The 14477-nt window shown below is 38.0% G+C and overlaps 2 long non-coding RNA genes across 2 annotated transcripts; one reads left to right on the top strand and one right to left on the bottom strand.

Moving 5' to 3' along the window:
• Positions 1-3847: 3847 nt before the first annotated feature.
• LOC130103965 (uncharacterized) lies at positions 3848-4892 on the top strand. Its single transcript, XR_008809418.1, has 2 exons — positions 3848-3946; positions 4707-4892. It is a non-coding gene; the product is annotated as an uncharacterized LOC130103965 (long non-coding RNA).
• A 7626-nt stretch (positions 4893-12518) lies between these two features.
• On the bottom strand, positions 12519-13704 carry LOC130103974 (uncharacterized). The gene is made up of 3 exons (XR_008809422.1): positions 13674-13704; positions 12854-12994; positions 12519-12554 (listed from the first exon to the last, which is right to left on the bottom strand). It is a non-coding gene; the product is annotated as an uncharacterized LOC130103974 (long non-coding RNA).
• Between the last annotated feature and the right edge of the window lie 773 nt (positions 13705-14477).

Here is a 14477-nt window from a genome sequence, read left to right as displayed (position 1 = left end):
CTGGAGCACTAGCTTAAGGTGGGAAACAGTATGTAAACATTAATCTGTCATTTGTTGTTGAATGAAATCTAAAGTAATAAATACAAATGTCTTTTGTTACAGGAAATAAAGAAACAATGAACAACACTTGACTGTTAACTGGTTTTAATTAAAGTGATTTTGGCAAATCATGTCTTGTACCACCCTGCCATCTCTTTGGTCTACTGGGTTCACTGGGGGTTCCTCTTGGCTACATATTACCTAGTTAGTGGGGACCAGTGATGAGGGTGATTTAATGGTTTAAACACCCAAACATTTAGCATCCAAAAAATCTATTGTCACCTGCACATTGATGCTATGCATTGACTTCCTATTTACATAGTCTCCTTCATTGATGGAAGGAGCTTTAATGTGAATGTGGGTTCCATCAATCCAACCAATCACATTTGGGAACCCTGAAATTGAAAGTTATATAATTAGAAACATTTAAAATTATTGTGACTGTATAAAGTAGGGTTAGATTAAGTAGTGCTATATGTAACTAAAATGGTCAGGGGACGCCATGCTCTGTCACCTCTCTGAAAGAAACTAACCCTGGAACATAACCTGCTCCGGAGCAGGTTAAGTTCAGAGAGTGAGTTGCTATGACTACTAACATACCCTGAAAGTTACCTCCGTTTTTGGAACCGAAAGTTGAGGTTATCCGCTTACTTACTCTTAAACATACCCGGGTATGTCACATAACCTGCTTTCTGGAATACACCCCCGGTAATGGCCATTTTGTTTATTAGTTTTGAAAATACAGACAGGGGGGTACATTGCATGGGTTATAACAGAAAATATCAATTAAAACAAAAAGATAGAAGTAAACATAAAAAGTAAAATAAACATTAAAATGTTTAGAAATATTAACAACAACGAAATCGCTCATTTTTCTGTTTTAATATTTTTTTATCCAAATTATAGCTAATAGAAATAGCCCTACGGTGGCCGAGAGAGCTCAACGCGCTGCAACTGAAGAAAACACATACAAATAGAAAAACGCCCGCAAATTAAGAAAACATCTTCATCAGTTTTACAACGCATGTGTACTCCAAATACTCACAACAACCAAATAGAGAAACGCGGCGCAAAAGTTCACAACACAACCAAATACAGAAACACGCTGCAAATAGAACAGAGCAGAATCTAAATGTTTCCGGGGGGGACCCCAATAAGTGACGAACCCGGCTGGGACGTGCTTACTGCTCATGAGCATCCCTATGCCCTACTCCCAAGGGCAGCGACTCGAGCCCTTGAAGTGAGTGAGCACGGCACATGTGTGCCACTTATGTAGCAGTTTGGAACGCCCTTGATGAAGGGAACAACGAAAGAGCGTAATTTTCTCATTATTTTCACCTGGGATGTTTCCATGACAACACAGCACGGTCTCCATCAGCTGAATAGCTGTTTTTACGACAGACATTTCTGATTATTGATGTTAACTGTTGCAAATAAATATACATTTACAAAAAAGTTTTTAAAATATGCGTTATATGCGTGTGTGAGTGTCTCGACTTTAAAACTTGCCGCCTCATCTTTGGACCCTGCATTACCTAACATTTCTTATGAAACTTAAAACATAACATGACAAAATTTTTGTAACTGATGTAGGCTATAGATTAAAATCTTATTCTCCCATGTGAAAAATAATATGCTATGTATACTTGCAGCCAGACTAATTATCTGTATAGCCTACTTCAAGTGTGTTAATGATTATTAACTTGAAGTGTGCTATTTTGAAACAACTAATTGTGTGTTACTTTAGTGTACTAAATTGGACCAACTTCAAGTATATATATACTTTAAGTATGCCTGTGTAGGGACTAATTACAGGTACTGTAGGCTACATGCTTGATTAGTGATATTAAAGTCAAAGTGTACTTTATTTGTGTTGCAAGTAGCCTACATTACAAATCCATTACAAGTGTCTTCGAAACAAGCAATATACCATAAGTGTATTGATATATATTTGTATTTTTTATTTTAAATATATATATATTTGTGCATTTTCGCCTTTTAGGACAGTAGAGAGAGAGAGAGAGAGAGAGAGAGAGAGAGATCTGGAAAGGTCCTCTAGCCGGGACTCGAACTTGGGTCTCCCGACACACTTGCCCACGAGGCTATCGTGGTGGTGTGATATATTTAAGTAAAAAGTTTAGGCACAAAAGTTTATTTTTAGAAAATATACTAAAGTACAATTATTTTAAAGTGTGTTAAAACTTGTATTATGAAAATAGGTAAAAGCATGATGCTAAAATAAGTTTAATATATTTAAAGATAGTAAAATTTGTGTTAGTATATTTGCAATGTAATATTGAAAAATGGAATATATTTCAAATACAATAAAGTATACTTTTTTTTTACACTAGGGCTCATGTTCTTTTTCTCTTTTTTTTTTTTTTTTTTTTAGTTTTCAGCTCATTGTTAACTGTTCTTTTCTCATTTGTATTCTGATGCCATTTAACATATTGTAGGCTATACGAATTTGTCATTATAAAAAAAAAAAGTCAGAAAAAAAGAGTAAAAAAGGTAGACTTTGGCCCTGTCCCAAATGGCACACTCCGGACTTGTGAACTTCCTCAGAGTCCACACTTCGGTGACGTCATGTAGTGCAGACCTATAGGGCCCTTAGCGCGAGTCCACGAGGGCGCATTGAGAGGTATTTTTGGGACAGACTCGATCGTCACGCCGGAAACAGGAAGACGGTCTGATTGTTGTTATGGACAGGAGCTACAGGTTCGGGGAAATATGCTGCCTATTGTTGTTGTGTTTACATATGACTCAGTAAACCCCTGACATTCTGTTCTATTTATTTAATGAATCATAATGCGATCGTATTATTCAGCTCGCTATTATTAGCCTATGTTTGAGACATCAACCACTGGTCGATGATCATAATATTTGTATAAACTTGTCATAAAAACCGTAATCATAATTACACTTAAATATTTTCTTCTCAGCCATGTTAAAAATTGTCCGTGAGCGAAATCTCCTCCCATCCGTTGTCTGATTGGCCTTTCGCAAGGATTCCTGGGTAGTTAAAGTGTGTGGACCCTGCATCTATGCGGGCTTCGCGGAAGACCGCTTCAAGGGTACAAAGGGGGCGCTGCTGAGCACACTTCAGAGCGTTAAAATGCTAAATGGGACGGCCTACGGACTCGTAGACTCGGCGAGCACGCGCAATTTAAGTCCACGAGACCGAAAGTCCTCATGAAGTGCGCCATTTGGGACAGTCACAGGGCCATAGAGCTATAAGCACGTCCCAGCCGGGTTCGTCACTTATTGGGGTCCCCTGGAAACATTTCCATTGTGTTCTGTTCTATTTGCAGTGCGTTTCTGTATTTGATTGTGTTGTGAACTTTTGCAGCGCAGTATTTGTGTTGTGAGTATTTGGAGCACCCATGTGTTGTAAAACTGATGAAAATGTTTTCTTAATTTGCGGGTGTTTTCTTCAGTTGAGCTCCCTCGCCCACCGTAAATAGCAGTAAAAAACAATCCAACCGTCTCCATTGACTTTGCATTGCGATAAGCTGCCTCCTTGTCATTACTGACTTATAACAAAAAACAAAACAATGTTTAAAAGCTGCTATGTGACAAGGTGTAGTGATGGCCAAATGAAGCGTTTCGAAGCATTATTGCTTTCTGATACAATTGTGTCGAAAATGGTTCATTACTCGAAGCTTCATTCAGATAGAAATTGCAGCACCATCTCCAGCACACAAAGCTGACAACCATAAAATGCAAGTAGGCGTATATGTTAACGCCCCGTTTATTACGTGTTTACCGGAGTAGCATCTGCCTGCAGTCCCGGAGGCTGCATTTTCAGGACCCCACTTCTAGGACCGCATTTCTAGGACCCTAGTTTTTTAGTGACAGCGCCACCTACCGAATTAGAGGACCAGCGAAGATGGATGACATTCAGAGTGTGAGTATCAAATGCGAATCAATTTTTATTTGTTTAACTTTAAAAACAATTGTGATGCATTTCATTGGAAAGTTAACGTTGCCAACGTGCTGGTGATTTGCTAAACAGTCTTGAATGCATAGCCATCATATATTAGCCTCTAATGCTGGAAAATGAATTGTTGAACTGTTGCATGATAAGCATGTGTTGACTTATTTACAGCACAATAAACTGTAGCATGTTCGTTCTGAAAGCTTGTTAATTACTCATTGTTTTTCCATTTTAATTCAGTTAAAATAATCTTAATGTTTTCACTGTCACGTGCTCACAGTCAGCCTGTTTAACGTTACCCACAATACATGTTATGTGTCTCTTCATTTTGACATGGTTTTATAAAGTTGGTAGTGCTGCTGCATACATCACAATGTGTGCTTTAAATATTATATATGGTCAGGAAAAGTCGTGTCAATAATGTTATTTCTATTCAGATTTCTTGCATCTCTCTCTATTACTTTTTTCTCAGTTCAGATGGGCTTTATTGACATGAGTGTTTCTAGAACCTTTGTTCCCACAACATCAAAATATTGTTTTTTTCCCCAAATCTTTGAACAGTATGCAATAATTGTATTATGAACATTAATTGGTATGAAGATTGATATAATTATTTTTATCATTACTCTGTGGTAACTAAGATCTTTTAAATATGAAATTTAAAATTAGAGAGTAGAACATGTTCAACTAAATGTTCCTTATTTAATTCACTTCTCTTTCTCTCTCTTAGGAGTCAGTGATGATGTTGTCCATGTGTTTGTCCATCCATTGAAGTTCTGTCTATGTGGTTCACGTCATGATCAATTTTGTTTTTGTGTGTTCAAGTTCAGTTGTTATATATTATTTTGTAAAATATTTAGTGTGTTCAAGTTCAGGTGTTATATATTATTTTGTAAAATACACAATCTTAAATCTACCCCCAGAGTCATCCTTGTCTTCCCTCTGTACTTGAAAATGTGGTCCATCTAGTGACTGAAAAGGCTATAACATGATTCCTTGTTTATTTTACTTGAGTTATTATAGTATGCTACTTAGACCCAATCATTCATTTCTCAACATTCCTAGGAACCTGGTTTAATTGCAATAAAGAAAGTAGTATGTGGGTGTAATACAACTTTAAAAAAAACTCAAATACTGCCTTGGTGGCACTTTTTTCGGTCCTCCAAAACTAGGATCCTGGAAATGCGTTCCTGGGACTGCGGTTCTCCGACTCGGTAGGTGGCGCTGTCACAAAAAACTAGGGTCCTAGAAATGCGGTCCTAGAAGTGGGGTCCTGAAAATGCAGCCTCCGGGACTGCAGACAGATAATATTGGTTTACCGAGGCGATCAAAGCTGAAACAGTGTTAGTGCTGTGAAACTCATTTATGTAGGTGAATTTTACAGATACTGATGAATTTCATGTGTTCACCTTGATAATAAAACATTAAGCATGATGTGTGTGTGTGTAATTATTTCTTTAGACAAGGACAGAAGATCAGACCAGCTTAAAAAAAGTTGGAAACTATCACATAAATTCTAATGGTTTCTATTAAAATACCAATAGGAACCATTGGCTTTTACCATTTAAACCACTACAGAATTCATTTTTGTAGTGTGTTTGGGTATATTCCATTAGGATTTAATGCCCCCACCAATAGAACCCAACACATATAAGTAGAGACCCACAGAGACCACTATAATTCCCATTACAACCAATAAAATTCCCATGAAAACCATTAAATCCAATAGAATTTCTGTAATGGTTTCTAGGCTATAGTTTTTTTTTTTTAGCAGGGCAGTATCATCTGTGAAAGCTTTATCTTGTTTAGCCGTGGGAAGCAGAACTCTATAACTTGTTAACTGGTGGCAATGATATTTTTGTATGTTGAAAAGGATGTGCTTGTGTAACTGTTTGTAGCCTACTTGTATAATGTAGCAGAGGGTTTTTTAAGTTTCTGTCTTTCTCCATATCATTCACTACATAGGCCTATGTAAAAATATTTGTATGCAGAAATGTCAAAGAACTAACCTTATTCGGGGAAATAAGTTTAAAGTGTTCCCAAACTTGGGAACGACTTCTCTTTCTCACTGGCTCCATCACAACACCGAAATAAACTCAATCCACTCTTAGGGCCCTTACATAGTCAACGCATCGGTACGCATACGCGTGCGCAAGGCTACACATCGCTACGCTTCGGCCGCCATTATGCGTCGATGCGTAGCCAAATGTGTCATCCTAGTTTTTGATACGCGACGCGCCGATGCACGCAATACTAAGCGTTGTCGGTGGGGGCGACTTTGCAAGTAATGTACATAAAAAGGTATATTATTATGTTTACAGAAGAAGAAGATTTGAATACAATGGCGGGCGAAGAGGAAAAGTTATGTGAGCTTGTTTTATTGCCGCCGATGTAAAATCAGCAATATCCACTCCTCTTCAGTTGCCATTTTGATCTGAATATCACGTGACCCGACTCTAGACTCTACTACCCCCTGTTGCGCGATCGGTGTATTGCATTTCACGCATCGCCGGTGACGCTTGCGTCTGCTTGTGTACTTTGAAAAGGAGCGTGTAGGTCGTGTCGCTCGCGTTGACTATGTAACGGCCCTTAACAATAACGCCAATTCAAACACCGACTACTACAACCCACGGTGTTACCATGGTTTGGCTTCACTTTTATAAGAAATACAACCGCCAGGTTTCAAACCTGTCAACACTGGATTGGGCTGTCAAAGCAGTCAGGTGGTTCACTACAGGTGTGAACCAGTAGGCTTGTTTGAGATGAGCAAAATCTGCGCAGAACCGATCACCGGTGATCAGCGCGAGATGCATGCCGGTTAGAAATGTGTCCGAGTGCGGTGGTGATGTCATGCCGTCGTATGTCAAAAAACTCTCGCGACCGCAAGGCGCACGTGTCGGATTCTGCGCGCAGTTGCTCTCCACCGACTGCTGATCAGAAGCACGCATGGGAAACGACTTGCTGACGACACAGCTTAATGCTCATTGGTTTAAACAACCTGATGTATTGTTCTCTTTTAAAATGTTTGATTTTAAAACTCTGATATCATGTTATATGTGTATAAATTATGTGTGGATATTCCCAAACTCTCTGACAGTGTGCTGTGATGTAATTTTTATTTTTATAAAAACACATGTCTGTAAAAATGATTGATATAATTTAAAATGGAATTAAATAAGTAGGCCTACTTTGGGTGTTTTGTTCATTATATTTATTTTCATAAAAGCAACAAAACTTAAATTACATCCAGTTTATTAGCAACACCGTGCACGGGCGTGAATCCCGCAATATCCGCCTTTGATCTCACAGGTGTCTGATCCACTGCGAGAAGAGAGATCTGTCTGGCTTGCCTGCGCTTTTTTCACTCCTCTCACTGCAGCCGCCTACTCTCGACTACATTTCAGGCGAGGCAAGGCGCATCTCAAACAAGCCTAGTGTGTTTGCTTCAGACGTCATTTTCACGTGACTGATGATACAAGCTCCGAAGCAGTCGTTGCAAGAACCGTTCGAGTTTCAAGCAAGCGAGAGTCGGTGTCAGACGTAACATCACTAACAAGGTGTACAGCAAACAAGGTGTTTTTATTAGCTGTCGACCCCAAAAAAACGAGCGTTTGGACAACAGTGGCTGGAACGAAAGGGTAAATTTTGGGATCCTCACACTCATTATGCACTAAAAATACACTATGTGTGCGGTAAACATTTTGTCACTGGTAAGTCAAATATTCAAATGTTAGGTTGTTGTAAGCTAAGCTAAGCTATCCTGTCGCCGATTACGATCGCGATCCCCTCCAGTGGGCGTATTCACGGGTTTCACGTGACGTCACACAGCTGTGTGGCCGCCATTTGTAGGACCGAATCCAAACATGCCGTCTATCTGCTGTGCTGTAAGCTGCGATAACAGCAAATCTCAAAGAAATGAGAAATTAACGTTTTACAATATCCCCAAAAACCCTGAGCGTCGTCAGAGATGGATTGCTGTTATAAAGAGGGATCACTGGACACCTACAGAACACTCCAGACTCTGCAGTGAGCACTTTATTTCAGGTAAATAATGGCTAGGTTAGCGTTAGCTGATCTAACATTAGCACTAGTTCCTTACCAATCAGCCTTTGCAGACAAATTGCATATAGTTAATGTGTAGCTAGCTAACATTTCCATACAAAATAGGTCATCTGTGTCTCTGCTAATGTTAAGTTAACTATATCCACTGTTAGACAGTAACTAATTCTGAGTAGGTAACGTTAATTGGTGTCTCATCTTCTACCACTGCAGGCAAAAAAAGTGAAAATCCTCTAAACCCCGATTGTGTGCCAAGTATTTTTGGCTACCTGTCACCTGAGCAACGACAAAGAAGCTTGCTATAAAAAAATATGAGCAGACACAGGCTGTTAAAAGAAAGAGATGTACCAGTGATGTGTCAGCGTCACCCCATGATAACCTTACTGACATTGAAATTGACAACACTGACAGCGGGCAGAGTGGGGAACACAGCTACTCTAAAGAACCTATCCATACTGAGTGAGAGCCGTGTAGCATGCACTGATGAAGCCTGTCGAGAAACTGTGAAGAAACTGACGGAAGAGTGTACCAGACTGAGGGCTGAGGTTCATCAGCTTAGGGACAGGGCAAGCAAGTTATCTTTCCAGCAGGAGGTGTTCAAAGAAAATGATGAGATGGTCCAGGACTTAACTGGACTTCCATCCTATTCCAAGATGATGGTCGTCTTCACCTTCTTGTCAGGATTTCTAAAGGCGGGACCTGGGCTGACTCCTTTTCACTGCTTTTTAATGACTCTAATGAGAATGAGATTGAATCTACCTCTCCACTTTTTTACATATATATTTCACGTGTCAAAGCCTACTGTAAGCCGAATTTTTAACAGTACATTAAATGTCATGAACAGTAGGTTGTCTTCATTCATAGTGTGGCCCAGCAAGGAGCAGATTCAAATCAGTTTACCTATGTGTTTAAAAAACAGCAGTTACAGAAATTGTACTTCCATATTAGATTGTTTTGAAATTTTCATTGAGAAGCCTAAGAACATGAGAGCGCAAGCACAAACATATTCACAGTACAAACATCATAATACTGTTAAGTATTTGATCTCAATAACACCACAGGGAGTCATACCATTTGTTTCTACTGGTTGGGGGGGGGGGTTCTTTCTGTCAGTAAGCATCTGACAGAAAACTGCGGCTACCTGGAAAACCTGTCACCTGGTGATGTCGTCTTGGGAGATCGAGGGTTTACCATAGGAGATGCTTTGGGCTTGTACAGTGCTCATCTCAAATTACCTGCCTTCACAAGGGAAACAGCAACTGCACCCAAGTGAACTTGAAACTACAAGGGGACTGCTGTTCGGATCCATGTGGAACGCGTCATTGGTCTTGTAAGAAACAAGTACACAATTTTGCAAAGCACAATACCCATCTCTCTTTGCCAGACTACAATTCCAGGAGAACTTACATCTCTGGACAAGATGGTCAAAGTCTGCTGTGCTTTGTGTAATATTTGCCCATCTGTTGTGCCCTCAGAATAGAGAGTAACATTGTGCTCCAAGTGTAACACAATGATATGAATTGTTGTTTGTTTTTATACAATTCTGTTTTATATTTGCAATAAAAAAACAGGTTTCAGTAAACTACATTGCTTGTATTCTATTCATTGTTAATTATTCATAATAATCAAATAATTCATAAAATAAGGTATATTACAACTTCATTAAGTCATGGTAAAAAAAATGGGTAACACTTTACAATAATGTTAATTTATTAAACATTAGTTAATGTATTAACTAACATGAACTGACAATAAGCAATGCATGTGTTACATTATTTATTAAACTTTGTTAATGTTAGTTAATATAAATAAAGCTGTTCATTGTTTGTTCACAGTGCATTAACTAATGTTAACAAGATTTTAATAAAGTATTAGTAAATGTTTAAAGTAACATTAACAAAGATTAATAAATGCTGTATAAATGCAGTTCATTATTAGTTAATGTTAACTAATGTAGTTAACTAATGAACCTTATTGTAAAGTGTTACCAAAAAATGTATATACTTCAGTAACCGTCAAATATTATTTTAGTTTGTAATGCACAAGTTTCATGGAGATTATGTTGAAAGGACGCTGATGTAAATAAGGGGTGAAACTGATTAATCAAAAAACTTTTGTAAATATATACACGTCAAATAACTACACGTTTTCTTCTGCACTCCACACATTTCCATGTCTTCGGTACCCTGCTCAATTTAAGGCAAGACTTGTGAAAGTGCTTCCGCGTACATTGTCCAGATGTGCAGGTGATGTCATCGGTGTCACAAGGTTTACCACAGTAGCATCCCATTTCGGATGGCTGTTCAGTGGTTGTAGTGTGTGTGGGAGTATGGCGTGGAGCTGTATACCATATTCCCAGCAGCTCTGGTAGTACTAGAGTACAGTCTTGATGAATTCAACCACTTTGAGGTAAGCATTGTGGAAGAAAACAGGATCATACTTGATCCGCTGGATGAAAAACTCCTGTGGTGTCCATACAATAAAGTCACAGTAACTCACCATGGAAACATGCATCTGAACTTGCACTTGATACATGAACTTGTGGTCAGTCTTAAGCTCCATTGTCCCATCCTCTCCTATGCATAGACAGAATGATGAATCTCTGCAGCTTTCGTTGAGTGAACGGTCCCTGCTGTTGAATGGGCATTTTATCTCCAGGATGCCGTCACCATGGCAAGTGCAACTTACCATGCCGTCGCGTGATGCTCCAATCCAGGGTAGGTCTGGGTTGATGATGAATCCAGATGGTTTAACCTGGAATGTATACACAATATATAGATAAACAGTAAATAAATATTGATAGGCTGTACTTGTATTAATTGTTGAAAGACCTGGAAGTCTCCATGGTGATCTTGCATCATAGATGTACACTGAAAACCCTAATAAGTTGATTGTACTCAATTGATTTGAGTAAACTCGTTCCCTCAATTTAATTGAGTAATGGGGTTTCCCAAAACGTGCTTATTTAAGTTTACTTAACTTGGTGCTTATGTAGACTTGACTTAAATTGTTTAGTTCACCAAACTTGACGATTATTTAATGTACTTAAACAATAAAGTTCATTTAACTTAGTGTTAATTTCAAGTGTACTTGTATATTTAAGTAAACTCAACATGAAAATTTAACTGAAATTAGAATTTAATTCTAAATTTAAAAGTAACTTTATTTTTGACAGTAAGCTTTGTGCACACTGCACTTTAATAAAACAATGAACAACATATTGATCCTTTGAGTCTTTATTGACCAAAATGTGAAATGGAAATGAGTCACACCATGTACATAACTCTAAAGGTGGCAACAATGTCCAACATTAAGTAGTGCACTATCAATTGTACAACTCTGATCACTTAAACATTACACTTAAGTCTCACATTGTGTTAATGTACTGAACATGTAAACGTAATGTATACATTCTTTTTAAATTTAAAAATTTGGATGAAATCAAACGTTGGATGGATGAAATCAAACATGTTGGCAAGTGATTTTGGGTAATTCAGTTCTAGAGTGTAGATCAGACCGAAGAGGAGACACATAGCCTGTGGGAGGTCCTGCATTTTTTCCATCACCACTTGACCTTCAAGTATTATTCCAATCGTAGAAGTTAAATGCAAGGAATTGGGGGGCTGGAGTTCAGCGTCCTCAAATAAGATGCCCATTGGCACATCAAGGATGGAGTTGCGATGATCAGACACCTAGTGAAAAAACAGGCATAAATAGAGTATTGCGATCAGGAATCAAATGTTTATCAATGCATGTTTATCAGAACGTGCACTAGATTTATTAAAAACACAAAGCACTAACCCTAATCCCAATTTATATGGACAAGTATGCATTTGACTTTATGAAAATGTACATGTTTCCAGCAAAGACAATACTTTTTTATTTATAAGTATGCAGTATAAATGACAATTAATTTGAAGACTTGGCCACATTTGTATTTTTAAGGAATAGTTCACCCAAACATGAAAATGCACTCACTCTCAGGCCATTCAATATATAGGAGGAGTTTTTTTATTATTTCATCTGAAAAGAGTTGGAGAACTGTAGTATCACATCACTTGCTCACAAATTGATCCTCTGTAGCGAACGGGTGTTGTAAGTAAGAGTCCAAAGAGCGAACGTGTGGATTAATTGTGGATTATTGTGATGTTTTTATCAGCTGTTTGAACGAGTTTGAGCACCTGTTCACTTAAGAGGATCAATTTGTGAGCAAGTGATGTAATGCTAAAGTTCTCCAAATCTTTTCAGACAAAGAAACAAACTCATCTTCACCTTGAATAGTTTGAAGGTGAGAATATTTCCTGCAAATTTCCATTTTTGGGTAAACTATTGCTTTAAAATCAACATGATTTTCAAATGCTTGACAAATGCTTAGACTAATGAGAGCACAGGTGGTTCTTATAATGTAAACAGGTTAAGAACAGATGAACTTACTTTTCAACATGACTTGAAGAAAGAGGAGTCATCATCTCCAAGCATCTCCAATCACAAGGGTTCGGACCTCCGTTGGCTGGGCTGACTTTAGAGGAAAACACGAAATTCCATTACTGCCAGAACAACTAATCAATATATTTGAAGCACTTTTATGAGAATAGGCTATACGATTAAATGCGGACAAAATTAAAAGCTTTTAAAGGGATAGTTCCCCCAAAATGAAATTTCTGTCATCAATTGTATCCAAAATTGTTCAATTACAAACATTCTTCAAAATATCTTCCTTTGTGTTCAGCGATAACAGAAATGTATGTATACAGGTTTGGAACAACTTGAGGGTGAATAAAAGTTTTCCTTTATCTTAAATAAGACAAAATTACTAACCTTTATTTGATTTAAAAAGTTAGCCAAGTACTGACCAGGAGTCCCCCTTTTGGCTTTAAAAAGGTCCATGAACCGTGGACTATATCGATCAAGGTTCTCGTAGAATTCCTGCTTTAGGTTTTTGCCAGTAATTCTGTTGAACTCCAAGCAGATCTGGAGGAGACAAGGGCAGGTCACATAATCACATCAGCATGCACTTATAGACATGCTTTAAATAATTAGGAAATAATAAGTAGATTTCTCAATCAATCAGAAATCTATCATGAAAATATTGTCAATTACTGGAGAAACTGACAAAGTTTGCCCGGGAAAAATAACCCACATGGTCTAAAAACAGTAGCCATGTTCTTTCTTGCACAGAAAAAAAGATGATCAAATATGTATGTATCTCACAGGTAAAAATAAGAAATAAGCTGTTGACATTTCAATAAATATACCATCACAAAATCATGAAGAAAATATCGTTAATTACTGTCGAGGTTGTCAAAGTTTGACCAAAAAAAAAAAAAAAACATTACTAACGTTAGCTGCCATGTTCTTTTGGCGAGAAGTACACGATTACACAATGATTAAGTTTATATTTTACTAATTACTACTATTACTAATAAAATAAAGAATCGTTTGATATTGCAGTTATCATATCATTTCAAAACCATCAATAAAATAACGTTAATTAGTGGCTAACGTTATGTTGGAAAAGTTTGACCAGGAAATATTGTAATTAACGTTATGGCTGCGTTCTCTGCAAGGATTCAAATAAACATATTTCAGTTTTAAAAAGTCACACAAAATAACTTTATATCTTAATAATTGTACTTACCGAGAATGGTACACAAAGAAAAACTCCCGTCTTGAAATTAGCACAGGTGGTTTCAGCAACAGTCAACAGACTGTTATTTCTTATTCATAATAAGAAAACAATTCATTTCCTTGCAGCGAGAGTGTCAGGCAACGCGTTATACTCGCACTATCAGCCGCGACTGACTGGATGAGCGTCGAGCAAGCGTCAGTAAGCTGCCAGTAGGATCACGGCCATTTGACTGGTTATATTGGGATAACAGTCCCCAAAACATCAATCATACACAAGAATAAAGGCATGACATTATATTCATAATAAGAAAATAATTTATTTCCTTGCAGCGAGAGTGTCAGGCAACGCGTTATACTCGCACTATGAGCCGCGACTGACTGGATGAGCGTCGAGCAAGCGTCTGTAAGCTGCCAGTCGGATCACGGCCATTTGACTGGTTATATTGGGATAACAGTCCCCAAAACATCAATCATACACAAGAATAGATGTGTGACATAATATTCATAATAAGAAAACAATTAATTTCCATGCAGCGAGAGTGTCAGGCAACGCGTTATACTCGCACTATGAGCTGCGACTGACTGGATGAGCGTCGAGCAAGCGTCTATAAGCTGCCAGTCGGATCACGGCCATTTGACTGGTTATATTGGGATAACAGTCCCCAAAACATCAATCATACACAAGAATAAAGGCATGACATTATATTCATAATAAGAAAACAATTTATTTCCATGCAGCGAGAGTGTCAGGCAACGCGTTATACTCGCACTATCAGCCGCGACTGACTGGATGAGCGTCGAGCAAGCGTCTGTT

This window comes from Rhinichthys klamathensis, unplaced genomic scaffold (genome assembly GCF_029890125.1).
Source record: "Rhinichthys klamathensis goyatoka isolate OS25496 unplaced genomic scaffold, OSU_Roscu_1.1 h1tg000301l_1, whole genome shotgun sequence".
In the NCBI taxonomy this organism is placed as follows: domain Eukaryota; kingdom Metazoa; phylum Chordata; class Actinopteri; order Cypriniformes; family Leuciscidae; genus Rhinichthys; species Rhinichthys klamathensis.
Note: the sequence above shows the minus strand (reverse complement) of the source record. Positions and strands in the feature narration are given on the sequence as shown.